Genomic DNA, 27687 nt, shown 5'->3' on the forward strand with positions numbered 1-27687 from the left:
AAATGGCGCAGAGACCCACTAAAGCCATGTTGTCGATGAAAATAGTTTCACTTTGCAAGGACCAATTCAATGTTTATAGTAGAATGCTATATTGAAAATATGGTTATCATGTTGCGAAACCCCGTTGCGCCAAATAGCAATAAGACCTGTTGATTCCATGTTAGTGATGAAAAGAAATCCATGATTTAGTTGATTTTGTTACAGGCAAGCACATATGACAACAAATTTAATGTCACTTAGTTGGGGAAAACAAGGGCTTGTTGCGCCAAATGGTGCAAAGGCACCCTAAATCCATGTGCACGAGGAAAAAAATATCCATGGTTTAATCGCCTTAAGTAGGAAACATGGTCGATTGTTGTCTACATTGAAATGTATATACACATTTCAGTTTGACAACATAAAATATTTGCTACCATCTTCACAGAGACCCATTTGAAATCATGTATGCATTGAAAATATGTGCATTTTCCAGTGACTGTTTGAGCAAAAGAAAATACATAGGCTTTTGTTTAAAAATATATATGTCTATAAAATCATGAGTGATTTGGCCATACACATAGTAGAATACAAAGAAGCCAGGGGACTACATATCAAATCCTATCTTGCTCTTAAAACAAAACAATAAAACTTATCATTTTCTTTCTTCAGAGCATTCTCCTTTTCTCCTTCTCGGGTGCCTTGTTTGGCTTCCAACGAATCCTGCACTACCACCACCAAAGCCAAGGCAAGTGTTATTTACGTAGCAGAAAAACAATGCATAGTACAATTATATAGACATCTCTAGCAAAATTATTGATTGCACATGTGGATTAAGACTAAAATGAAGAAGGCCTTAAGAATCAAGACGAACAAGGTCTGGTCATACTATCTATATTCAACCAGGTATCTCAAATGAAGTCTGTATGTAGTGGTCTAAATGCTCTTATATTTCTTTACGGATGGAGTGCCAGTCATGCCATAGTTAAGTTTCAGCTCAAATATCACTTAAAAACTTTTCAAGTTAACTTAAAAAACATAGTGAGACTCGACCATTTGACTTCCACTTAGAAGGTTCTCATATAGATGGACCCACGAGACAAAACTACGACAGGTTAGACAAAAAAACAGGAAACATTTTCTTGTCAATGGTATTTCAAAATTAACGAGAGGAAAACACAAGAAAATTACCGTCTCTCGTCTTGTCAAAATTACTGTGTCAACCTGATTGTTTTTTAGAGGCCCAAATTTCTTGATTCTGAATAGATGACATGGTAAACTGACTATAAAAGCCGTCATTTCATACCATAACCCAATGACTAACAATGAACATCTCTCTATATGCAATATGATTTCAGAGTGACACATGCCATTATTTGCTATTGGACCAACCAAATGTGGTTTCAACTCCACATGAGAAAAACAATGTGGGAACTGATAGGGCATCTAAGGCCACGATAGCATTCACTCGCCTTGGTATGCAACATCGATGGAGAAATGTATCAATGCCATGATAACATCCACATTTCCACCTTCATGCCTCCCTGACTCCTCCTGCCGACCACGCACCTCTGCCATGGCGTGTCCCCACATTCCTAGCAACGCCTTCTCAAGTACTCCCAAAAGACAATGGCAATAATAGACTGTGCCAACATTATAAACTTAATATTAGTATTACTAGGTAAAGATGCCCGTGCGTTGCAACGGGAAAACACAATGTCCAAGGTGTGAAAATAAATCTACCATTTTTAAGAAGTTGCTCCCCACTACTACGGAAGTACCCTCGGGAATTCTTGAACCGAATCTTCACAAGCCCATGTTTTAACATGGCATTGTCTTGAGATTTCGGTCTAGTGTTCATCTGAAGTGAGGTTATATGTGGGGATTTGGGCTGGGTTTCAGGGATGCCGGATAGCCCGGACGTCTGCGACCCGTTTGGGAAGCTCGACTGGGACACCGGGCGTCCACCCGGCCAGTTTGGGTAGCCCAGCTGTAGATTCTCTATTGTGATCGAGACATAAGAACCATTCATGAACTCTCAAGCCGAATCTTCATAGACCTATCTTTCAATGTGGCGTTGTCTGCACCATCAGATTTCCTCGTTTGTTGGAATAAAAAATAACTATAGTGAAAACTACATAATTTGTACAGAAATACTATTTCAATCTATTTGAAAACTCAAATACTGTGGTACATGAAAAAACAATCAAGTGCGAGCACAAAATATCATACACCCAGAAAGGGAACCTAATACTAATGATGTTCCCAGTATATGATCAGAGCATCTCATCGATTACATAGTGTGTTCTCTCTCTGGATGCAGGTGAGACAAATGTTCAAGTTCAGATATAGATTTCATATTGGAATTGATGTATACAAAGATGTGCTATACATTTTGGTTGCACTGAAAGAGGGATCACATTTCTGCTATATACGTTGCCATTTTTGAGTTGTGAAATCATGCACATACTTCTTCAAAATAAAAGTAGTACTCAAGATCTGAATTCAATTTCAAAAAACAAATCACATGTTGAAGTACATCTTTGCACCCAAACCGTACACGTCCAGTTGTGGAATTTGGAAGGCTATGGAAAAACAAACACAAACCAACACCCTGTTTACTGAATCAATCAACGCAAGCTGGCCATGCTACATATAGGGGGGAATAAGATCAGTTACATGGGGATCGCCCTGGTGACACACAAATACATAACCTTGGTCAGGAGGCCCATGACGCGGTAGCCCTTGCCGTGGAGGAACATGTACACCACTGCGCCCAAGAGTCACTCCATCACATCAAGTGCCACACACCCACCATAAAAAAGGTAAGTGCCATACATTCAATATCTTTACCCTGAAACCAAAATTTCATCATGTGAAATACATTGTCACCGTATACTTTGTAAACGCGGATTGGCCATTATCATATGGTTCACCGAAAGTAAATTTGAAGGATTTTAACTAATCCGTTAGAATTGAACTTTTCTTTTATCAAAAGCCAGAGAATTCCAACATTACAAAGATGCTTGGGGAATTCACTAAGTTCGGAGATCTAACATAAATGTCTTAAGCAATTCAAAGGGGACCAAGTTGGATATTACCATTATAGTATACTATTGTGGATAATAGCAAGCATGCATTCACCACAGTGGATATTTTTTTAGTTTAGCTTATAGGTAAGATGTATGATGGAAAGAGGACAAATGTTGCGAGGCCTTGGGAGGTAAAGCAGTTTCATGTATGTGATGACACTTCTGGCATGATCCTTTTGTTTCATGCTCCTGGGTCAGAAAAAAAAATGAAAACTATGCAACAAAGATAGACTTACTATGCAACACGGAAGCAATCAACATTGTATCTCAAAGATTGTTCTTTTATAAACAATCTCAAAGGACAATAAGGTAGTCCCTCCGTCCCACAATATAAGATGTTTTTGCAAGCTATGTTAGCTTGCAAAAATGTCTTATATTATGAGACAAAGGGAGTATTAAATTGGTGAAGATTTAATGAAGAGAAACTCAACATAAAAAGTTATTACTCCAGTTAAATTTCGGGGAAATCTGACGAAATAAGTTGTTACATGTACACCTCAAACCAAGTGCTTAAAAAGAAGTAACGAATGCTTGCTATATAATTGGAAGTATACACAACTACATATAGTTCTTAATCCATACTATATTGTCTTCTACAGGTGGATGAGCATGATGCTCCAGGCCCGTACCAAACGACAAAAAAAATCATGTTTGAGTAAAACAACTACTGGCTAATCTGTATTCATAGGTATAGTCCTTGTTCTGGAATGTAGAAAAGAGCCACTGTTTATTAACTTTATTTCCTAAAAAATAATATACTATTAAATATATTCTCTTTGAGCATGCATGAGAAACAACACCCTGATCAATGATTCAGAAACATATTTCTTTGGGCATCTCAGTTCATAATAACACAAACCTGAAAAATAATAAATTCTGTAACATTCAGTGCGATACTATGCCAGAATGGTTAAAGAACGTGCATACGGGAAAAGTAGAATATATATAGCTCTCTCTAAACCTGGCAGAACAATAATTTCGAAGGCTTGAAGGTAAAACTGAGCTTGAATTAATATATAAATTATTAAAAATCAAGAAGATGAGAGGGGAAGAGAGAAAATAATAGAACGGTGCTATGTGAATGACAAAACTGCATTTGATATATGGCCGACACACTGTGGCCAACATCAGATGTAGTTGGCCAACACTTCTACCCCCCTCAATTTGAGTGTCCCAGCAAACGTCGTCTGCACGGCAGTTTTGAAATAATATATTATGATTTCGAAAGGTAAAAAATGCACATGTTGCAAAAGTACCCTCTTTTATTGGAACTTCAGAATATGATTTCAAAAGAAAAGGGTGCTTCTCGTTATACAGAAGTACAACTATTCTCTTTGTCTCTCAAAAGTTGTGTCAACTATTTTGGTTACCTCTGAATATTTGAAGTTTGTGCTGACTATACATTTAATCTACTGAGATGGCAAAATAATTTATTTCATGGAAGCTAACTGCATTGTAATATAAGTCAAGAAAACATGCAAATACATTGGCTATCTTCGCCTGCCTGTATGCTGGCCACGATTTGTTAGTCCGTTGCTTCATGATTTTAGCTGCCAACAACTCTTGCGTGCGTACACTAATTGTGTGCCTTTTGATCAGCTACCTTGGTATAAAAGTAACCAAGCCGGCCTAAATATGGTTCGCTGCATAATGTGCAACAGTGCCTCAAAAAGGGAAAGAAAATTATGTGCGCCGTCGCACCGCAAAGAGACCTTGTTGGAAACTGAGTTGTTTAAGAAAAGTGTGGAGAAGAAGCCAGAAAAGAATTTATGTCCATGATTAAAGGAGATACTTAGTCCAGGAAATGTACTACTGTTGTTCTTTGACGCTTTGTTCATGCCTCGGGCTGGGACACGTGTGGACTTTGTGCCTGCTCAGAAACCATTGCACGTTTTGTGGATATGTCATGAATGGATAACATAATTTTAAGAGCTCCAATTTCTAGGAATACCAGATTGTACTCTTTTAGGTAATGCCTGAAACTGAAATTCTTACTGTTTCCTAAGCATCCCAGCTGTGGACTATGTTAGTTTAAGAGTAGAGTAGAGTCCGATGTTGTTTACTTAATACAAGCATCCCAGTTGGCAAAGACAATCCTAAGCAGAATAGAAGTAGTCTCTAGATTAAGAAGAAAACAGCACATGTAATACAACATATAAGGCATCCCCAATGTAATGATTAAATAGGTGCAATACTGATGAAGTAGGAAAACAGGGTGATACCGTCATATTCTCAGTCTTTGATTTCAATACAAATAGGCCTGGGCAATGGCATCTAAGGTTTGAAGACATGAAGGACTACTGATGCTGGTTCGCCACCGATTCGTGTTCCAAAACTTGACAACAAATTAGACAAAACAAAACATATGAATTATGCCGACAAGGCAGCCATGTAAATTCGTGATATATGACAGATTCTTAGCTTGTTGTCATACTTTGTTGAGCAATCGAGTACATTTTGTCCCTACGAATCCTAGCTTTCCAGGAGCACAGATTTGCAGAACTTTTACTCAAAGTACCTTGCGTTATTATTCAGAATATGACCCTTGAGAAATCATATACATGGATGCTAGAGCTGGCATGACGACCAGGCAGGAAAGTAACATAAGTAGAAAAAAGTAAATGTTGCATGCATGTTTCCAACTAAGTGCACTTCCGAGATTCCAGGGCAGATAAATAACATTGAAATCGATACCACTACAGTGAGATTTCATCAGATGCTACTCCCCAAATATACCGACCATGTAGATATCCGCCAAACTGAAATTGTGAGCAATCAGAAGTAGCACCAATTTTTCAGAAAAATAAACTGAAACAGGGGTAGAACTGAGGGGGGCAAATCAGTAACATTCATTATACAGCAGTGCAAACAAAGGAAAATCGGTTGAATTCATCGATCATACAGTGGTGTACCAACTACAGTAACATCAAAAACAACTACTGTGAGGAACACAGGCACCACAAGTTCACAACCAAAGCAGCAGGGCTGTTTTTGAAGGGGGGTCAAGGTATTACATACTTCTGGTGACAATCCATTGATGAGATCGCTATTGATGCCTTCCTTATAAGATTAGTCTTGTTCAGTGTTTGTGGTCGTGATAACATGAAAATACCAAAGTAAAAAAAACAGAAAATTACCTCCGGTCTATTGGGGCAATTGACCGAACAGTTGGCATGCAAACGGCTGTAGCAGTAGTGTTTCTCAAAGAAATAAAAACCTACTATGTAATGCAATGTAGCAAAAATGGTCGGAAGGCGTCAGTCACTACCAAATGTTTTTTTTCAGCATGGTCGTTACTAAGTGCTTGTGCAAGGTTCCTGCACAAGGTTTATGCTAGTAATGCTTGCAAGTCTTTTGTGTTATTCTATCCACCACAAGTCTAGAACAGTGACAATCACACAGAAATAGGTGTTGAACCATCCTTCGGTACAATACATATTTCATTAGATTCAGATCAGATAAGTAACAATGACAGACAACCAAATAACACTTCTAATTTAATTATGCAGACTAACCTGAAACTATTTTTTAGATGAGCTAACCTGAAAATATTAAGCAGACCTGAAACTAACCTGACAGGAAACAGATATGGGGTGGAGCTGATGGCATGGAGGTTGGGCCTGAACCTTCCTTGGAGGGAGAAGATGACCTGACGAGCTCTCCTCACTCCGCCGCAGCCACGAGCGCGGCGTGGTGTGGCCGATGTAGGAGAGGAGACGGGATGGAGGTGGGGGAGCTGATGCTTCTTCGATCCGGCGCTCGACGGGAGAGGACAAAGGAGGACGGGGCTCCGCCTGCCGCGCCCATCCTCGACTCCGCCGCCCTCTCCCTCCGCGGGAACGCCGTGATCCGGGGCTTCGCCCGACAAGGGCCTCCCGTGCGGCGCTCTGGCCGCCTTCAACTAGGAAAACGGCGGCGGCGGCGGCCAACCCTATTTCGCGAAAGAGAGAGAGACGTGGGTCGGGAGAGGGACAAATCCTCGCCGGCGTCGACCGGCGGCCGGCGCAGCACCGGATCGAGCGTCGCCGGGGTCGGTCGCCTCCTAGCGGCTGAGATCGGGGGGTGAGCGAGAGCCCGTGCTTTTTTGTGCTGGTGGACTGCGGGTTGAATATTGAAAACTACAGGAGGAGTTTTGGAAAACAACCTGAACGAAACGTTTTTCTCGCTTACTAAAGGACTGCGGGTTAATTTCTCAGAAACGGAAGGACTTTTCTGCAAATAGCCTAACGACGGACGACCAGAAGCAGTCGCTGGTTTATTAGTACTAGTACTAGTATAGTATAGTACTAGTACTAGTAAGTACTAGTATAGTAAAAGTGCCCGTGCGTTGCAACGGGCTAACAACAAAAACTCACAAAAATTATAATGACCAACATAAAACAATTTAAGTTCATCAAATTGTGCCAACCTGATGTAAATCCTACAGATCAAATCAATAATTAAGAATAACTCATGTAAGAAAGAGGAGCCTGAGCTTTTAAAAAAAACGTGCAAAAAACATGCACACCATCCTGGTTGAATGTGCTTGAATGGACGCTCCTTCTGGCGCTGCTAGTGGCCACCACTATGACTCCTTGTCCTCGTGGGCACGCGTGGGGAAGGAGCAGATCCTCCAGCGCAAGAAACAGCAAAACACACCAAGAATTATGAACCACTTTTAGCTATTTACAACAAATAGCCCAAGATTACACCACATGGTCATTAATAGCAAGATTGGATAAAAATAGCTTCTTGTATATTTATACACTCACACACCAGGTCCAGTTCTTCTCATTGCCTCGCTGTATATTGTAGTCTTCACAGAATATTAATTACATGATGATGAGATTAACCGAAAAGACTACACTGAATTTTGGCATTTTGCCTATGCAGTAACTCAAAAGACAAACAACTCTTACAGAATAAGAATCGTATGTGTTTTCTTCCACAAAGATCATGAACAGTGGGTTTAGTTTTCTATTTTATTTCATTGTTGACCCAGTCTTTCATGGCTGCTTCATTAGGAACTTGAACATGAAAGAGGACGATAGGAAAGCCTCTTTTTATTACAGGTATATATATTCAGTAGCTCAGGCCTTTGTAGCAAATTTGTATAGGTCTGCTTGTTGTGCCTACCGAAGTATGCACATGTTTTTGACCTGCAAGTGCAGCTAGGGATGCCTGTAATTCAGACAATTAAAACACAAAGTTGATGATTTCTGTGTGTATGACACTTGTGTTCTGTACATGTCCCCATGCTTGCAAGTTGCATTTGCAGTGTATGGAACTAACCTTATATGGCTTATTTGAGGGGACAACAACAGCAGCCAAGGTGGTGGCAGGAAGTCCTCGACGTGTGATCTGGACAACGTCTTGGTCAGTTACTTGGAGATTATGCTTCCATTGCTCACGCTCGCCGGGACACACTGCCGTCACCGTTGTCGGAGTCTTTGTCGCTGGGGGCGGGACTGGTCCCTTCCTACTTCCTAGTTCCTACTTGATTCTGCCATGACCTGATTGCCCTTGCAATGCAACGGGGGCCTAAATATTTTACATGTTAGAAATAATACAATAATAGAACCCCACATAGTTCTTTTATAGAGAACTTCGCAAACCTCGACTAATCTATATCATGCAGGGAAAGTATCAATCATATATATCTTCAGAATCCCCATACACATCAAGCAGCATTATCTCCCTTTTATTACTTCTATAAATCATTCTTATTTCCTCCAACCAAACTCACCATGTCTATATCCTTTGAGCTAAGGGAATATTTGTACTATGCAGAGGAGAAGATTAACACTACATATTGAGAGAACAAATCAAGTTTAGTATAGGTGCCATGCCAGTGGCATGTTTGAGATCATGTCGTCGCTGCTGAACCTTGTACTATGTCATCTAGCAGAACACGTTATCATTTGCGTCGTATATATTTCCCTTGATGCATGGGTGGAGCTGAACATGCCCTGAACTCTGATCTCCTTTCCTGCTTTGACTTTAATAAACTTGAGTACATAGTATGCACAGTACTACTACTGTACAACATATAATTAATATTTTACTGTGTGAAAAGAAATTAAGTCAAGACCCTGAAGAATACTACAAAAATATCTAAATGTCCACAACGATGTTCTTAAATTCTGGAGAAAGCTCGTAACCCAGATGTAGATTTCAAGCTGGAAGTTTTATGCACAATCCTTTGTATGTTTGGCAAGAAAAATAATATCAATGAGCTTCTAGCTTCTGCATCAATGAATATATACCAGAATCTAGCCTTTTGTACCCAACCAAACCTAGAAAACAAAGTCTAGAGAGAGGGGGGGATAGAGTCTGTCCACTTGCTCTGTAACATTAGGAGCCATGACACGCCAGTTTTCTGCTCAACTATTCGAAGTATAAACCACTTTTACTACTGAGTGCCAACTCGAGAAACAAAATTCCATTGTCATCTTACTACGTAGCAGTAAGCGTTAATTAAGAAGCAATATCTCATATTGTGTAGCTAGAAGAAATTAACATATTAGTCATTAAAGTTGACTCACGGCATTCTTCCTGGGGGCATCCAGCCCTAGTTGATAGCAAGAATTCTTCATGTACTCTTTGGTCGCCTTTCCGCACGTCACCTACGGCATAGTCATAACCTGCATGAGCGAGTGCCAAGATCCCAAATTAAATTAATCGCCAAATAACAACTGGAACTTGTGAAGAAGCACAAAATGCTAGAGTCCAGAAATAAAGGCAGATTAATTCTACTAAAGTTTTAAGATATTGATCTTTATGGTTTGATAACATGTGAATAGGAATTTTGGAAAAAAGTGGTGGCAAGTCATACAACAGACAAATAAATTTGTCCAAGAACTGATCCTCCATGTCCGGAGAGAACAATCACAGCTACATGGAAGATTTCTACAAGTTTAATTGAAATTTTATGAGCATATTAACATCCTCCGAAGTCTGAATCTCTCCACCTTCCACTCCATGGGCATTGTCTTCCATGTGATAAATGTAACTACTTCGCATGAAAGGTATAATATAAACTCCCAACAGAAGGTCAGAATTAACATGTTCAAATCCCGCACTTGTATTGATGGACAAACGGTTCATGACTTGCACACAGACAACTCTTGTGTGGTCAAGAAAGGGACCCATTCATTGTTGCTTCTTTGTTTCTCTGATCAGCTTTTTCTAGGACTGAACTGAAGAAGAGGTTATTTAGATTCAGAACCTAAAACCTTGCTTGTTGTAGAGTCCCTCTCTGAATTCCACATTTTTTGCAAGAGCAGTCATTGTACATCAAAATTTACCATGTGATTCATCAGGAAAAAAAGGAATGGAAAAATGCCATGCTACAAACATAATATAACTGAATACGCATTGTCATATACAGTACAGATTATAAGACGCATAGCTTTAATATCATCATTTTCCCACAAAAAAAATCTCTAATATCAACATTTTGCAGAGGGAAAGGCTTTAGATTTTTAGTGCATTAACATCAAAAGATAGCGCTAACAATAGAAAAGAAGTGGCTTATATTTAGAGAAGTGGTACAGGAATGAAAGGTAAGCAATATACATAAATAGCAAGATATTCTATGATACACACACACATCACGTTTCTGATGGTCCACACAACATCAGAAATAACAATATATATCTAGAAAAGAATTATGTGGGGTTCTGTTATTCTGATCAATTGAGAAAGCCACAGCCTCCTTCCCATGAGAGCATGATCCGTGAATTGCAGCAGCTAGCCACTACAACATGAGAGGAGCATAGTTGCACGGCAACCGTCGGTGACCCAAGTGTAACGGAACTAACTGCTTGTGTGATCTTAATACGAATTAAATTGATGTACCCAATACGTTTGTCAAGACAAATCCAAAAACAAAACTGCTTGTGCGACCATACGAATTAAATTGCTGAATCTCGGTTAGTGGAAAAGATATTAATAACCTACAGGGTAAGATTCCAATCCTAATGTTTGCTAGCATGCATAACAATGTGACTCCCAGCATGCACCAACAATACAAAAAAATTAGAGTTGGAAGGCACCTGAATTCCTAATATAGAGAACATGATGAGCAAAAACTAATTCAAGTTCAACAGAACCAAATCCTACAGCTCACCCATCTTATGAGGTAAGGGTTCCTGCTTCCAAGATATATTTTTCTCTGCAAATTCAGATGAACATTATAAGGATAATTAATACATGGCATGGCCATAAATTATATCCGAAACAAAATTTGTTGAAGCAAGAACTTGAGCAACAATTTCCAACGGCGTGGGTTACCTCTGATCTCTGTGGGGGTGAGAAGGTCCTAAGTGAAGGACGAAGCAGCCATAGTGGATCCATGACCAGAGATGGCATCCTGTAGATGCCAAACCATAGAATATAGGGCATGTTTGCTAAAAGACCGCAACACCTCCGATAGCTCAATTAGGTCGGCTGACGGTAAACAACAATTAAAACTAAAAATGCGCATCAAAGATAAATCGAAAAAATGCGCAGCAAAAACAAAAAGCATGCACATATATATATATATATACATACATATATATATATATATATATATATATATATATATATACATATATATCATTATGAGTGCCCAGATCTTGTTGGAGGTGCTGTGTCTAGGCAAAAAAAAGGTCAACACCTAACTGTAACTTCTTTATATGATTAAAAAAAATCTGCAGATATACATTTGTTAAGCAATAGGAGCCGGCGTACCCATGTGTCTTGAGACTAACCATGATGTAAATTAATTAGCAAACTATTATTCTAATAACCCGATTCACTCCCACCATCATAACATGTTTTGAATCATATGAAAGGAGATTTAGTCTCATGATGTATTCATGTGGAGTTTACCTCAAGGATCTGTGACTGAAACTGGTTCAGACAAACACACAAACACCTTGTGTGCAAAAAATAACTGAGAACATCCACAAGCACATGAGCGTCCAAATTTGAGGTGAAAGTGGTGCAGAGGGGACGGCTAGGTCGCCAGCAAGTGCAACGACGACCAGCTCGCGGTGGCTTTGGTCGAGCGGCGAACGCAAGCCCTCCCGAGCGGCACACAGCGAGGAGCTCGGGCACGCCGGAGAGAGGAGGAGCTCGGGCACGCGGGAGAGAGGAGGAGCTCGGGCACGCGGGGAAGATGAGGAGCTAAGGTGGAACGGTGGTGCAGGGTGCTTGATTGCCGGCGTCGGCGGCGGCCGGCGCGTCACCGGATCGAGCGCCGCACGGGCCGCGTGCCTCCTGGCGGCTGGGATCAGGAGGCGTGGGAGAGAGGAGAGCTCGTGCAGTCGTGCTCGTGTCTGTTTTTTTTATTTACAACCCCGGACGAAACGTTTTTTTCACTTAAAACAGGGACTGCGGGTTGATTTCTTAGAAAGAGAGGGACTTTTATGAAAAATTGCTGACGTACGACCAGAAGCAATAAGCGCTTTATTAGTAGGAGGAAGGAAAAGATTGGACAGACGTTTAACTTGCACATGAACCATGTAAAATGCAAAAATACTAATACCAGCTTAATAAAATGACTCCGTGGTGTCCTACATGGCAAACCAAAGATCATGCTTGGTACTACCTTAGGTAGCAACTAATAAGCTAAAAGAAGGGGAACTTAATAGAGGTGTTGAACCGCATATAATACATGCTGCCCTTGATAATGGATCAATCTACTCTTCCTAAATTAAACAATAGTGAAATTCCAGTAGCCTAAAGGCCTGATTTGCACATATACAATATGAGATCATATGATCAAGAACAGTAGCCATGTTCAATATAAAAAACCTAGAACCTGCACTACATATATTAACCATTGTAGCTTCATCTAGTAAAATTAGAACAATATCAGATCTTATTATCAAGAACAGCAGCCCTGTTCGATGGAAGGCAACCTATTCAGGTCGAAAAGACATGGGGAAATAGCAAAATGGATGCTACCTCGCACGTGACACTACTTTTTGATATAGCAGCACTGATTACAACGAACATGATTTATTAAGTGAATAAAAGCTATTTTCACCTAAAAATTAACTTGCATTATTTTTAAGAGAAAAGCCTAAGAGTTATAAATTAAAAAAGTAGAACCATCCAAATTATTGATTTATAAACTGTCAGATGCATCCAGTCAAGTACTTTAAGAGAAAGGCAAATAGCAATAAACTAAAGTAGACCCCCGCCTCCTAAAAAAGAGCTTCAATAAACTTAAACTGTCATCCTATCAACTAATCTATACAGACGAGAACCTTCCGAAATGTCTGCCTCTCATCCAAGATCATGATGATATTAAGACCTTCACCAAAAGGAAGTAAGTTCATCAGTTGTGACCTATAACACATATATTTCAAAATCAAAACCAAAAGGAAGTAACTTCATGAGTTGTGACCTATGAGCTATATATCTCAATAGCAGCTGAAAAGAAGTCAATCTCTGAAGGTTCTTGCCATATGTATCCCGGCTAGACATCTTTGCTTCGAGCAAATATTTTAGTGCTTTCATGTTTATGCATCTCAAATTCTTTCCATTTGCATTACTTCTTCTGCTAGTTAATAGAAACACCGAACTAAAATACATTTGGAAAGGTCTACAGAGATCTCAGGAGAAATTGAATGATATTAGCAAAAAAAGTTATACATAGAGGAGGCACCTATTTGTCACATGCAATTCTTATTACATCTAGTCCTTCATCCAGCGCAGCAAGATGGATCCATATCCATAATTGGCATTGTAATGAACTGTGGTTTCTTTCAAAAAATTAGTCTGAGAATTGGACAAATATGCTTCTGTGTACAACAGAAAGGTTGAGCGCGGGGGGCATCGAGTTACCACGGCCTCCAAAACAGGTATAACAACAGAAACAACCGTACACATCCTGCTCACACGCATACACGAAATATAAGCAACATGAGAATGAACAACACACAACACCCGACCATATCCGGAACATTTAATGATCAGCATGACATACAGATATTTAAAAGATCACCAAGGCAGACAGCATGCCACATAAGATACTGAAAGTAAAACACGCACACATGTAGTAGAAAGAAAAGAAGAAAACCTTGATGAGTCTAAAAATGCATCGACAGAAGAGATAATACAACATGTGAAATACAAAAAACAGTCAGAGCACAACGACACACAGGCATGCAATGAACACTCGCCGGTCACAGAAGCAACAGAACGGCCTATTTACTCAAGGCAGCAAGCAGAAGCACGTTGGGTAAGCAGTAGGACGGACGAGAAGAAGAAGCGCCAGCGACAGGAGAAGTAGTTTGAATCATAGAACAAAGCGTCAGCACACACGCATTTCATCAAACATTCTATCTTTTAGGCAAGCATGAGAGGAGTGGACTAACCTCAATGAGGAGAAACAGACACAAGACTCGCCGCAAGCGACAACAGGAAACCGTACCAAACTGCACATGAACAAAATGAAGGCAAACATACGAAATTAGCACGACGAATCCAAAGCAGAGGCGAAGAACATGCGAACCAGAGAAGGAAGAACCTCAACCAGTGGCAACCATCGAGTAGAGGAGGCCCATCGGAAGAGAGCATGGGGCTGCCGCATCTTGGCTACCATGCGACACGACGAGGCAAAATATCCTAGACCATCTCTCCTTTCTTGTCATAGTTTTTCGATCATCTTCTAGATGAATAACACAATTAGCACATCAAACAAGAAAATAAGAGAAACGATGAACATCGCATGGAAAAAATAGGAACGATGAACATCACCTTGAGACGAGGTAGATCGATTGGGCTTCTGTCCTCGACCGCCAACGGCATGGTCAGAGGCCGATTCTTCTCCTCTTCCATCCGTTCTCCTCCCAGCCGGCGGCGGCGGCACGGAGATCCTTGTCGACCGCGCGCATGGCACGGCACAGCTCGTCTTGGCGGGAGGCGGCGGGGCCGAGGCCGGCGGCGGCCGCCTGGACGAGGCCCTCGGCTTGGTCACAGGAGTCGCTGAAGATGTCGAGGCAGTGATGGAGGTCCGTGAGCGGCACCGTGCGGAAGTGGATCCTCTAACATCCTGAAGGAATGCCACGAAGCTACAGTGACATGTGTATGTAAAACGAAGAAGAGATGTCACGAGCTACAGTGAAATACTGTAGCAATCACTGTGTGGATTTACTGTAGCATGTACAAAAAACAAAAAATAATTTTGTTGCACCATAATTTGTTTGTATGTAATTTTTGTAAATGTATACAATAGATTTGTAATTTGCAAATTAATTATAATTATTTTAGGCTTAACCATATGAATGCGAAGAAGGGATGTCACGGTTACTGTAGCTTACGTGACATCCCTTCAGGATGTTAGAGGATCCGCTTCCGCACCGTGCACCCGGGCATGCGGAGGGCGGCGGCCGCGGTGTCGACCATCGCGTTGTAGGCGCCAGTCCATCTCTCTCTCTCCAACTGCCACGACGTCGATGGAGGTGAGGCACGCATTATGCATCGGCCCCCACACGCACATGCATCGGGCAGCTGCAGTCCATTTTCTCTCTCCAAAGTCCAAATGCGGAGAAGACGCAACACCACGCACAGAAAAGGTGTACACGTGCACTATACACGGGAGTAGCAGCCCATGAGTGGGACCAGAGCAGGGCCGGCCCACCCATCATCGTGCTAGTACCCACCCCCTCTGTAGCTGACGTAGGATGCAATAACTCCCCATGACGCACGATGCAGGAAGCGCGTGAGAAGCACCACGCTAGGAGCGGTTGACCGAGGAAATCAGAAGAGGTAATAGCACCAGGTACCCTAACTTGCACCCAATGTGATGATCTAGTCCCAAACTTGCAAAACTAGACCAACTCATACCCCAACTTGCAACCAATGTGATGTTTTAGTCTCAGGCCAATCACAGCTCGCCAATTGGCTGCCAAGTGGCCGGGCCGGTCAGCGCCTGTAGTTTTGCACAAACCCCCCTGCCGTTTCACTCATTCAACCCGCAGTTACCCCCACCTGAATTAAATCTGTCCCAAATTTTAACTCGCGACAAACCTAATCAGGCGCCATCAAATTTTGTTATTTCATTTAAACTCGAGTTGCGCTGGCCTTGCTCTCCCTCAAGGCCTCCCTCAGCTGCCGCCCCCACGTGCTGCGCTCGTGGCTGCCGGGCAATGTCGCCTCCGTGTGCGAGTGGACCGGCGTCCGCTGCGCCGGCGGCAGGGTCGTCTCCGTCGACATCGCCAACATGAACGTGTCCACTGGCGCGCCCGTCACGGCCGAGGTGACTGGGCTCGCCGCGCTCGCGAGCCTCTCCCTCGCCGGGAACGGCATCGTGGGCGCGGTGGCCGTGTCCGCGCTCCCGGAGCTCCGCTACGTCAATGTTTCCGGAAACCAGCTCGGCGGCGGCCTCGACGGCTGGGACTTCCCGTCGCTCCCCAGCCTCGAGGTGTTCGACGCCTACGACAACAACTTCTCCTCCTCGCTCCCGGCCGGCGTGACGGCGCTGCCGCGGCTCCGATACCTTGACCTCGGCGGCAATTACTTCTCCGGGGTGATACCCGCGTCGTACGGCGGGATGCTGGCTCTGGAGTACCTGTCCCTCAACGGCAACAACCTGCAGGGCGCCATCCCGCCGGAGCTCGGCAACCTGACGAGCCTCAGGGAGCTGTATCTCGGGTACTACAACGCATTCGACGGCGGCATCCCGCCGGAGCTCGGCCGGCTGCGCAACCTCACCATGCTGGACGTCTCCAACTGCGGCCTCACCGGGAGCATCCCGTCGGAGCTGGGCGAGCTGGCCTCCCTCGACACGCTGTTCCTCCACACGAACCAGCTGACCGGCGAAATCCCGCCGGAGCTCGGCAACCTCACGGCGCTCACCAGGCTGGACCTGTCCAACAACGCGCTCACCGGCGAGGTGCCGAGCACCCTGGCGTCCCTCACCTCGCTCCGGCTGCTCAACCTGTTCCTCAACCGGCTCCACGGCCCGGTCCCCGACTTCGTCGCTGCGATGCCGCGGCTGGAGACGCTGCAGCTCTTCATGAACAACTTGACCGGCCGCGTCCCGGCGGGCCTCGGCGCCAGCGCGGCGCTCCGGCTCGTCGACCTATCGTCGAACCGGCTCACCGGCATGATCCCCGAGATGCTGTGCTCCTCCGGCGAGCTGCACACCGCCATCCTCATGAACAACTTCCTCTTCGGCCCCATCCCCGGGGCGCTCGGCTCGTGCGCGAGCCTCACCCGGGTCCGGTTCGGCCACAACTACCTCAACGGCAGCATTCCCGCCGGCTTCCTCTACCTCCCGCGGCTCAACCTGCTGGAGCTGCAGAACAACCTGCTCTCCGGTCCGGTCCCGTCGAACCCGAGCCCGACCCTGACCGGTTCGGAGTCGCAGCTGGCCCAGCTCAACCTGTCCAACAACCTGCTGTCCGGGCCGCTGCCTGCCGCGCTGGCCAACCTCTCCGCTCTGCAGACGCTGCTGGTCAGCAACAACTGTCTCGCCGGCGCCGTGCCGCCGGAGGTAGGGGAGCTCCGGCTGCTCGTGAAGCTCGACCTCAGCGGCAATGAGTTGTCCGGGCCGATACCGGAGGCCATCGGCCGGTGCGGGCAGCTCACGTACATTGACCTCAGCACCAACAAGCTGTCTGGGCCAATCCCGGAGGCCATCGCCGGGATACGGGTGCTGAATTACCTCAACCTGTCGAGGAACCAGCTCGAGGAGTCGATCCCCGCCGCGATCGGGGCGATGAGCAGCCTCACGGCGGCCGACTTCTCCTACAACGACCTGTCCGGCCAGCTGCCGGACACGGGCCAGCTGCGGTACCTGAACGAGACGACGTTCGCGGGCAACCCGAGGCTGTGCGGGCCGGTGCTGAACCGGCCCTGCAACATCAGCAGCGACGCCGGCGGGTCGACGGCCGTGAGCCCGCGGCGGGCGACGGCGGGGGACTACAAGCTGGTGTTCGCGCTGGGTCTGCTGGCGTGCTCGGTGATCTTCGCCGCGGCGGCCGTGCTGCGCGCTCGGTCGTACCCCGGCGGCGGGCCGGACGGCGCGTGGCGGTTCACGGCGTTCCACAAGGTGGACTTCGGCATCGCGGAGGTGATCGAGTGCATGAAGGACGGCAACATGGTGGGCCGTGGCGGCGCCGGCGTGGTGTACACGGGACGAGCCCGGTCGGGCGGCGCGATCGCCGTGAAGCGTCTGAACGGCGGCGGGCGGCACGGCCACGGGTTCCGCGCGGAGATCCGGACGCTGGGCAGCATCTGACACCGGAACATCGTGCGGCTGCTAGCCTTCTGTACCAACGACCAGGAGGCGAACGTGCTGGTGTACGAGTACATGGGCGGCGGCAGCCTCGGCGAGGTGCTCCACGGCAAGGGCGGCGGGTTCCTGGCGTGGGACCGGCGGTACCGGATCGCGCTGGAGGCGGCGCACGGGCTCTGCTACCTGCACCACGACTGCAGCCCGATGATCGTGCACCGGGACGTCAAGTCCAACAACATCCTCCTCGGCGACGGCCTGGAGGCCCACGTGGCGGACTTCGGGCTGGCCAAGTTCCTCCGCTCCGGCGCCGGCGCCGGCGCAGCCAACGCCGGCGCGTCCGAGTGCATGTCCGCCGTCGCCGGGTCCTACGGCTACATCGCGCCAGGTACGTACGAACACGTCTCGTTACATACACATGTGCTGGTGAGGGGTCAATCAGATTTGGTTTAGGATCCATCGGTTTTCCGAGCTCGTCTGCTTGTCGCCGCCTTGCACGGGGCTGGCCCCCGTCTCTGGGCCATGGGACCCGCTCTTCCGAAGTCAATAGCCAGTGGTGGTACTGCGCCAGGACAAGTGAGCGCCTGATTAGGTTTGTCGCGAGTTAAAATTTTGTTATTTCAGGTGGGGGTAACTGCGGGTTGAATGAGTGAAACGGCAGGGGGGTTTGTGCAAAACTACAGGCGCTGACCGGCCCGGCCACTTGGCAGCCAATTGGCGAGCTGTGATTGGCCTGGGACTAAAACATCACATTGGTTGCAAGTTGGGGTATGAGTTGGTCTAGTTTTGCAAGTTTGGGACTAGATCATCACATTGGGTGCAAGTTAGGGTACCTGGGGTGCTATTACCTCAAATCAGAAAATACCCTATACATGAGACGTGCCCAGCCATCGCAGCTGATGAGCGGGACAGGGAGCAGCACTGGACCACCTGTCATTACAAAACACAAGCGCGGGCGCAAAAGCCAGTTGCACATGCGCCGACTAACACTTCCGCGGCTCCCGAGGACGCAAAGCGCGCCCATGCGGCGCGGTTGGTTTGGCTGCCCCACGGACCCAACAAACTGGCACCCAGCCAATCGAATCCATCGCAAGCCCACAGGTCATCCAACGCCCAAGATCTACTGCCCGGTCAAAACGCACAAGTCAATCTGCAGCGAACATCCAACGGACAGGAATGAGAAAAAGACCACGTTGACCCAAAATGAACGGCTAGCGAAGGATGAATCCGGGGGAGCGCCCTGGGAGCGAGTTGCCCAGCCTCATTATTGGTTTAAATAATTTGGGAGGCGAAACATTAAGCCCATATCTTTCTCTTTGTTCGATGGATGCTATTTGTTCTAAAAATATGCTTTGAGTGTCAGCAATCATGGAAGACTCTATGATAGTTGAGTATGTGGAATTTGCTAAATCAAAGCTCTTACATAGACCCATCCTGAAAATATGATGAATTGCAATTGTTTGATGACTGAGAACATAGTTTGTTAGTTTTTAAGAAAGTTTATGGTCTACACTTTAACATGTGAATAGCTTGCTACTTGATCATGAGAAGTTTTATGAGATGAGCTACTGTTTATGATATATAATCATGCTAGAAAAAAGTGATTGGAATTATCATTGACCAAACTTGTGCACTTGCTAGCATTCACACTTCATAAATTATTTCTTTTATCATTTACCTACTTGAGGATGAGCAGGAATTAAGCTTGGGGATGCTGGTACGTCTCCAACATATCTATAGTTTATGGAGTATTCATGCCATGTTTGCAATAATTTCATATGGCTTTGGTATGCTTTGATAAGAACTAACCCGGACTAGCGTTGTTTTCAGTAGAACTACTGTGGTGTCGTTTTTTGTGCAGAAATAAAAGTTCTCGGAATGGGTCGAAAATGTATGATGATTTTTTGTGGACCAAAAGAGACCCCCGAAACTTCGTGGGAGAACCAGAAGGCCCACGAGGGCACGACAAGCTCGCTAGGCGCACCCTACCCCTCGGGACGGGCGACCGAGCTTGTCGTTGCCTCGTGGACCCCCTTGACGTGAGACCGACGACAAAAAAATACTATAAATACCCAAACCCCCAGAAAGAACCCTAGATGGGAAGTTTTGCCGCCGCAAGCGTCTGTATCCATGAAAACCCAATCGGGACCCTGTTCGGCACCCTGCCGGAGGGGGAAATCATCACCGGAGGCCATCTTAATCATCCTGGCGGCCACTATGATAAGGAGGGAGTAGTCCACCCTTGGGGCTGAGGGTATGTACTAGTAGCTATGTGTTTGCTCTCTCTCTCTCTCTCTCTTGTTCTTGATTTGGCACGATCTTGATGTACCGTGAGCTTTGTTAATATAGTTGGATCTTACGAAGTTCTTCCGTCTCTACCTTCTTGTTGTGAATTGAGTTTTACCGATTTCGTTATTATCAGATTGAATAATTTTATGGATTTGAGAACACTTGATGTATGTCTGATGTCTACTATACACAACTTGTTCTTATAGACTCATGTTGGGCCTCCAAACGCAAAGTTTTGTAGGATGATACGTCTCCAACGTATCTATAATTTTTGCTTGTTCCATGCTGTTATATTATCATTCTTGGATGTTTTACAATCATTTATAGCAACTTTATATCATTTTTTGGGACTAACCTATTGGCATAGTGCCCAGTGCCAATTGTTGTTTTTTTGATTTTTTTACTTCGCAGAATATCAGTACTAAACGAAGTCCAAACGCAACAAAACTTTTTGAACATTCTTTCTGGACAAGAAGACATCATATGGGCCAAGAAAGTACCAGAGGGGAGGCCCATGGTGGGCACAACCTACCAGGGCGTGCCCAGGGGGGTTGTGCCCCTCATGGAGACCCCCTGCACCGCCTCTTCACCCTATAAATTCCGAAATATTCCAGAAACCCCAGGCGAGTTGATGAAACACAATTCCAGCCGCCGCAAGTTCTAGAACCACGATATCCAATCTAACACCATCACGGAGGGGTTCATCATCCTCATTGGTGCCTCTCCAGTGATGTGTGAGTAGTCCACCATAGACCTAAGGGTCCGTAGGTAGTAGCTAGATGGCTTCCTCTCTCTCTCTTTTGATTATCAATACAATGGTCTCTTGGAGATCTATCTGATGTAACTCTTTTTGCGGTGTTTTTGTTGCGATCCGATGAGCTTTGAGTTTATGCTCAGATCTATATCCATGAATATTATTTGAGTCTTCTTTTGATCTCTTATATGCATGATTATTTATAGCCTTGTATTTCTTCTTCGAATCTTTGGTTTAGTTAGGCCAACAAGATCGATTTTTCTTGCCATGGGAAGAGGTGCTTTGTGATGGCTTCGATCTTGCGATGTTCTTTCCAAGTGACAGAAGGGGCAACAAGACACACATGTATCGTTGCTATTAAGGATAACAAGATGGGGGCTATTCCTACATGAATAGATCTCATCTACATCATGTCATCATTCTCGTCTACATGAATAGGTTCCAAAGGTTAATTATGAAATGTATTCATAAAAACCACTATGATTTCATAAAAAGTAGAACAATTCAAGATTGTATCGGTTGGTACCTTGAGTACTTGCATCAGTGTCACCAATCAAAGAGGCCAATTGTTATCCTTAAATTGTATTTTGAGAAGGCCTTTGATTCCATTGAACATGAAGCTATTTTGCAGATCTTGAAGTATAAAGGATTCAATGAGAAATGGATTTCTTGGGTCAAGCAGTTGCTCTCCACTTGAACATCTTCAGTTCTCTTGAATGGAGTACCAAGTAGACAATTCCTTTGTAAAAAGGGTGTTAGGCAGGGAGATTGCCTCTCACCCTTGCTCTTTGTTATTGTTGTTGACTTACTTCAGTCAGTAGTAAATTATATGTTCAGAAAGGGCATTCTTCAGTTGCCTATTCCATGCCATGATCAAGATTATCCCATAGGTCAATATGAAGATACTCTCATTATTCTGCCAGTAGACAAAACCCAGTTGCTTGATTTAAAAGATATGCTTCATGTTTTCTCCACCTCAACTGGTCTAGTGGTTAACTATCACAAATCTTCCATGGTGCCCATTAATGTTGATGAGGATACAACCACTAGTTTGGCTACTGCTTTTGGATGTCAAGTTGGCAAAATGCCCTTCACATATCGAGGGTTGCCTGTGGGTACTACTAGTCCCAAAATGGTTGACTTCATGCCTCTTGTTGATTTCATGGAGAGAAGAATGACAGCAAGCTCTTCCTTCCTTAATCGGGGTGAAATACTTCAGTTTTTTAATTATGCTCTGTCATCCATGCCCATTTTTTATCTTGGCAGTCTTCTAGTTCCTCCTAGGATTTTAAAGCAATTGGAGAGAATCCAAAGGCAATGCTTATGGAGAAAGCATAGAGATGAGCCCTCCCCATCTTTGGCAGCATGGGACCTAATTTGTAGGCCCAAAAGCAAAGGGGGGTTGGTTGGGCATTCTGAATCTGGGTGTCCAGAATATTGCCCTGTTACTCAAACATATGCACAAATTTTTGAATAGGATCAATCTGCCATGGGTATCCCTTATTTGGGATACATAATATCATGCTAGAGTGTGTCAGGGTACAGCCAGTTGTGGTTCTTTCTGGTGGAAGGATATATGCAAATTGCTAGATCATTTCGGCAACACAACATGGGTACAAATTAACTCTGGGGATTCAGCTCTATTTTGGTCTGATAAATGGAAGATTGGTGATTCTGTGGCCCCTCTACAATCAAGGTTTCCAAGGTTATTTTCTTATGTGAGAGACCCTTGGATAACAGTGTCTGAAGCCTTCCAATCATAGGATATTGCTCAGATGTTTCACCTACCTTTGTCTGGCATATCAAGAATATATGATAATCCAGAATCTGATGACCAACTGCAGTAGACATGTGGGTGCAAATGATATCTGGTATTGGCAAGGGACATGCAATGCTTTTAAACCCAAGTTGTTTTATTCTTTCATGCATTCTAACCTGTCTTTCAACTCTCTGCTGTTATGGATATGGAAATCAGCCTCCACAATGAAAACTAAAGTGTTTGCCTGGATGTTAATCATGGATAGGCTTAACACTAAGGATATGATTGAAAGAAGGCACTGGCATTTGGATGATGGAGTGAATTGTGTGCTTTGCCCACTGTTGACAAGAGAGACCAGGGATCACTTATTTTTCCACTGTAATTTCAGTGTGAGAGTATGGAATTATCTTCAAATCTCATGGCCTCATGGGGATGATATGACCACCATTGTGATGTAGGCTAGACAAGACTTTGCAAAACCTTTTTTCACTGAGATGGTCTTTGTTGCTTGCTGGAACATTTGAATAATCAGGAATGCAAAGGTTTATAGGCATGAAAGGCCTAGTTTTAATAAATGGAGAAATGCTTTCATCCATGATATCACTCACATGCAACATAGGGTCAAGCATAGATTTAGAGAGGAGTTGTTGAGATGGATTTCCTTTCTACCTCCTTGAGGTCTTGTGTACTGGTTAGCTAGTTTCTTACTTTTCCTTTCTGCTTTCTTATTAGATTACCTGATTACCTCTTGTAATCCATGTACATTGTAACTTTTGTTTTAATAAAGCTTTAGTGCTAGGGGGTCCCTACAGTTACCAGTCAAAAAAATCATTCTTATTGCATTACTCCGTTTCTCCATGAACTTAATACACTAGATGCATGCTGGATAGCGGTCGATGTGTGGAGTAATAGTAGTAGATGCAGGCAGGAGTTAATCTATTAATCTTGGACGTGATGCCTATATATTGATCATTGCCTTGGATATCGTCATAATTATTCGATCTTCTATCAATTGCCCAATAGTAATTTGTTTACCCACCGTGCGCTATTTCTCGAGAGAAGCAACTAGTGAAATCTACGGCCCCCGGGTCTATTCTTTATCATATTTGCTTTCAGATCAATTTTAATTTGCTTTTATTTTCAGATCTATTATTCCAAAAAAACCAAAATACCTTGCTGCACGTTTTTATTACTTATTTTATTTCGTGTTTTATCGGGAGTTATTTATCCAATCTATCACAAATTTATCTATCTTTTCATCGGGGGCGGGGGATCAAATATTCTCCCGTCAACTTGCCAATTTTTGGCGCCATTACCTAGGAGGTATTGACAACCCCTCTTACGCGTTGGGTTGCAAGTATTTGTCCATTGTGGCAGGTACCATTTACATAGTTTTGCTTGGTTCTCCTACTGGATTGATACCTTGGTTTCATAACTGAGGGAAATACCTACCGTAGATGTACTGCATCATCACTTCCTCTTTGGGGAAATACCGACACAGTTTCAAGCGACACCAAAAGGAATTTGTGGCACCGTTGCCGGGGAGACATCATCAACATCTATCAGGTTCCTAATCACAAATCTCATCTCCTTACAATTTACATTATTTTCCATTTGCCTCTTGTTTTCATCTCCCCCACTTCACAAAAATTTGCCTTTTATTCGCCCTCCTTTTCGTTCGCTTTTTTCTCGTGAGATCTATCTTTTTGTTTGCAGTCTTGTTTGCGTAGTCATGATGTCTCAAGAAATACCAAGTTGTGTGATTTTTCCAATACCAATAATAAAGATTTTACTAGCACTCCGATTGCTCCTCCCGCCACTAGTATGCAACTATATGCAATTATATGTGATGAGGACATCAATACCATTGTTACACCCACAGCCCCTGCTGCTACACATACTGGACCAATTACTAGAGCTCGCGCACGCCAACTAAATTACCAGGTACTTTCATTTCTTGGTAATGATTCTAATGTTCATGAGAATATGATGCTGCCTAAATTGGATACATTTGTTTTGCCTACAAATGAAGGGCCTAGCTTGGAAAAGGATGAACATTGGAGCAAGAACAAGCATGGAGATGATGGCATGCGCAATGGGAACAAAAACGGAGTTACAAGTGATGATTTCAGGGCTTTGAAGCCACCATAATGAGTGCATGAAGCCTTGGACAAAATATACAAGATTCCACTTCATAAATTTCGTCTAGAGGCTATTCTAGGTGCTGCGTCACCTTTTTATTGGGCCAGGCCCATGTAATTTCGAAATACACAAGTATAGGCTATTTTTAGAGTCCGTATGTGTGGGGAAACAAGAGATAGGGTTGGTTTCGGACCCCTCCACCAAGGGCCACGAAATCCCCCCCCCCCTCTTCCTCCATATATACAGCCCTTAGGGCATCGTTTAGACTTTGGGTTTTGTTTAGATTAAAGTTTGCCATAGCTGCAACTTCACGTACTTTGTTTGTGTTCAACGACCAGACCAAGACATCACAGAACCCCACCTTCATTAATAAAGCTTTCCTCTTATATTCGCAATATCCATATTGCAATCTCAGTTTCTTGCTTGTTCTTCCTTTGCTCGCAGGAAACAGACCCTCGTGGTCAGGTTGATTGTGCTCGGCGTGGTCAATAACCCCTCGGAAGCTGGTTTAGCTATTGCTAAGGCGCGACGTCTCGCACGTTCGTAGTCGGATCATCAAGGTCGACTCCCACAGAAAACGATAACCACCATCTCATCGAAACATCGGGACACCTTTGCCTCTATCAAGTGGTATCAGATTTCCAGGTTGCTTGGTGAGATTTTACAGTTTTTTGTAGTTTAGTTCTTCATACCTACAGTCCACGAAAAAGCAAAAAAAAATAGGGTTAGTTCCTCATATCCGAACTAATCTGAGCCTTTGCATAATCTTTTTAGGGTTTTGCATTGTTGAATTTGTGGTTGCATCGTCGTGTCTAGTTGCTGGTCTTAGTGTCTAGTCCTTTAGAGTTTTGAGTTCTGTTCACAAGTTGTCACGCCGCCGCATCATCATCGTCACCGCTGCCATATACCCACCATCATCGTCACCGATGCCATATACCACAATCGTCATCACCGCTGCCATATACGACCATCGTCATCACCGCTGCCATCTACCACTATCGTCATCACCGCAGCCATATGATGACCCACAAGTGTAGGGGATCAATCATAGTCCTTTCGATAAGTAAGAGTGTCAAACCCAACGAGGAGCAGAAGGAAATGATAAGCGGTTTTCAGTAAGGTTTTCTCTGCAAGCACTGAAATTGTAGTTGATAGATAGTTTTGTGATAAGATAAATGGTGACGAGTAACAAGTAAATAAAGTAAATAAAGTGCAACAAGGTGGCCCAATCCTTTACGTAGCAAAGGATAAGCCTAGACAATTTCTAATAATGATAAAGGAGCTCCCGAGGACACATTGGGAATTATCGTCAAGCTAGTTTTCATCACGTTCATATGATTCGCATTCGGTACTTTGATAATTTAATATGTGGGTGGACCGGTACTTGGATACTGCCCTAACTTGGACAAGCATCCCACTTATGATTAACCCCTATTGCAAGCATCCGCAACTACAAAAGAAGTATTAAGGTAAACCTAACCACATCATTAAACATATGGATCCATATCAGCCCCTAACGAAGCAACGCATAAACTAGGGTTTAAGTTTCTGTCACTCTAGCAACCCATCATCTACTTATTACTTCCCCATGCCTTCCTCCAGGCCCAAATAATGGTGAAGTGTCATGTAGTCAATGTTCACATAACACCACTAGAGAAAAAGACAACATACATCTCATCAAAATATCGAACGAATACCAAATTCACATGACTACTAATAGCAAGACTTCACCCATGTCCTCAGGAACAAACGTAACTATTCACAAAGCATATTCATGTTCATAATCAGAGGGGTAATAATATGCATAAAGGATCTGAACATATGATCTTCCACTAAGTAAACCAATTAGCATCAACTACAAGGAGTAATCAACACTACTAGCAACCCACAGGTACCAATTTGTGGTTTTGATACAAGATTGGATACAAAGAGATGAACTAGGGTTTTGAGAGGAGATGGTGCTGGTGAAGATGTTGATGGAGATTGACCCCCTCCCGATGAGAGGATCGTTGGTGATGACGTTGGTGATGATTTTCCCCCTCGGAGGGAAGTGTCCCCGGTAGAACAGCTCCGCCGGAGCCCTAGATTGATTCCGCCAAGATTCCGCCTCATGGCGGCGGAGTTTCGTCCCATAAGCTTGCCCATGATTTTTTCCAGGGTAAAAGAAATGATATAGCAGAAGATGGACGCCGGAGGCCCACCAGGGGGCCCAGGAGATAGGGGGCGCGCCCTATGGGGGGGCGCCCCCCTGTCTCCTGGACAGGGTATGGGCCCCCTGGCGTATTTCTTTTGCTCATAAATTCTTATTAATTCCAAAAAGTTGTTTCGTGGAGTTTCAGGACTTTTGGAGCTGTGCAGAATAGGTTTCCAACGTTTGCTCCTTTTCCAGCCAGAATTCCAGCTGCCGACATTCCCCCTCTTCATGGTAAACCTTGTAAAATAAGAGAGAATAGGCATA

General features: G+C 44.2%; 1 pseudogene; it reads left to right on the forward strand.

The window, feature by feature from the left end:
- The first annotated feature begins 15755 nt into the window (after window positions 1–15755).
- Window positions 15756–19767, forward strand: LOC123078060 (leucine-rich repeat receptor-like serine/threonine-protein kinase BAM2; annotated as a pseudogene).
- The last annotated feature ends 7920 nt before the right edge of the window (window positions 19768–27687 follow it).

The sequence above is a fragment of the Triticum aestivum genome, chromosome 1B (genome assembly GCF_018294505.1).
Source record: "Triticum aestivum cultivar Chinese Spring chromosome 1B, IWGSC CS RefSeq v2.1, whole genome shotgun sequence".
NCBI lineage: Eukaryota > Viridiplantae > Streptophyta > Magnoliopsida > Poales > Poaceae > Triticum > Triticum aestivum.